This window comes from Dipteris shenzhenensis, chromosome 21 (genome assembly GCF_047967505.1).
Source record: "Dipteris shenzhenensis isolate YYH24624 ecotype China chromosome 21, Dip_SZ_1.0, whole genome shotgun sequence".
Classification (NCBI taxonomy): Eukaryota; Viridiplantae; Streptophyta; class Polypodiopsida; order Gleicheniales; family Dipteridaceae; genus Dipteris; species Dipteris shenzhenensis.
The window spans coordinates 48,138,273-48,140,353 of NC_141616.1; positions in this window are offsets into that span (position 1 = coordinate 48,138,273).

The following is a 2,081-nucleotide window of genomic DNA, read 5'->3' on the forward strand; positions in this document are numbered from 1 at the left end:
GCGCAGCGAAGATCTGGATGAGTGCCCTCAAGATCATGACATGTATGCAGAGTCTCCACAGAGACCACACCTGGGGGATGGTGCTTTGGTTGATAGAGGGAGGACATGCATTTTAGATTGATGAGATCTCCCCAACCTACCGAATACAAGGTCAGAGCATACAGAGGATTGCACTCCACGAGGCAGTCCACCCTGATACCCTAGCTCCTCCTCCTCCTAGGAAGGACAGTGTTTGGGAGGTAGCCACCATCACGGCTTGGAACATTTGGGTGGCTCGCTGCAGTCTTGTGATGGGAGAGCACCCGTTTCCACCCTCGGCTACCTTGGATACCATCTTGCAGGATATCATTTACACTTTACGGTCCACCTAGGAGCATGGGACTCCAAGCTCCAGAACGACTATCAAGGCGTACTCGTTTTTGCAACGCTTTGCCTACAAGTGTTTTCTACATCTTCACTCCGCAAGGGATTTGTTAGCTGTATAGCCCCCCCACTTGGTTGTTAGCCCCAATTCCAAAGATCCCCTAAGCAGTGAGCTAGGCTTCTCTGGAACAAGCCGATTTTCTGTCTTTCAACCTTTTTCGGGTTTTTCATACTAAGCACCTTCGGGGCTGTTGTCTTGTATGAAATCTTTCAAGCATTAATAGAAGGTTCCTTTCTTTGAAAAAAAGGAAAAAAAAAAAGATTGAAGCTTTTCGCAAAACTTTGGGCTTACTCGTGTTGGGTACATGAGATCATAACTTGTACATCAAGACATTAGTATATCAAGGCCCTACCACTGTAATTATTAGTTAGAAGGGTTAGGGTTTCTTCCTTATCTGAAGTTTTCCCCCTACCCACATAGTGGTTGAGTTTAGGTTGCCCTAGGGTTTGTCATGCTAACAACCCTTTACTCTTTCACTTCTCATTTTAGCAACTACAGTTTATGGATCGCCACATTTTGCTCTCTCCTCACTTTGTTCTCCGCTCCCATCTCCATCAGCCTGGTTATAGCCAAGATCTCAAGAACATGCACTAGTTTAGCACTACTTCCAAGAGAAGCACCAATCTGAAAGGGCGAGCAATTGAGAAGAAAATCTACATGGGAATATCCAAATTTAAACAGCAGCCATACCAGCCCAGCTCCGCAAAGAAAAAGACACAAAGAAATTAGGGTCTTGGGGGAGGTTGGGGAGGGACAGAGGGATGAGGATACATGTGTTCTTTGTAGAATATTTAATAACCCCTCAAGTTTGTGATTTAAAACAGCCCAAAGCCCCCTCCAGACAATCTTTTGGGGACAGCAAACGAGAACAGACACAGAAGGCCAGCAAGTGGGAAAATTGAGGAAGGGTTTCAGTTGTGCTCCTGCGAGCTTCCCCCTCCCCCCCCTCGCCGTTAGCTCTACCTCCCCCTAGCTCCCCCCCCCGCCGCGACCACCCCCACTCCTCCCCCTCCGCCCTCGACCCCCGTCCCCCCTCCCCCCCCCCGCCGGCCACCTCGCTGCCCCTCACCTCACCTCCGCTCCAACCCGCCCCCTCGCTCCAGCCCGCCCCGTCGCCTCCGCTCCAACCCCGCCCCCTCGCCTCCAACCCGCCCCTCGCCTCCGCTCCAACCCGCCCCTCGCCCCGCTCCAACCCGCCCCCTCGCCTCCGCTCCAACCCGCCCCCTCCGCTCCAACCCGCCCTCGCCCTCGCCTCACCTCCGCTCCAACCCGCCCTCGCCCTCGCCTCCGCTCCAACCGCCCCCTCGCCTCCGCTCCAACCCGCCCCCTCGCCCCCGCTCCAACCCGCCCCCTCCGCTCCAACCCGCCCTCGCCCTCGCCTCGTCTCCGCTCCAACCCGCCCCCTCGCTGCTCCCTCGCCATACGCCCCGCTCCAACCCGCCCCCTCGCTGCTCTTTCGCCCCTTCGCTTCACCCGCCCCCCCGCCTCCATTCCGCTCTCCCCGCCCTCCGCTTCACCCCTTCACCCTCGCCATTCCAACCCCGCCCCCCCCGCCCTCCCGCGTCCTTCCGTATTCCCCGCACCCCGCAGCCTTCACCCCGCCCTCCGTTCCGACCCCCCGTCCCTTCACTTCGCCTCGCCCGCCTCACCCCAGGCT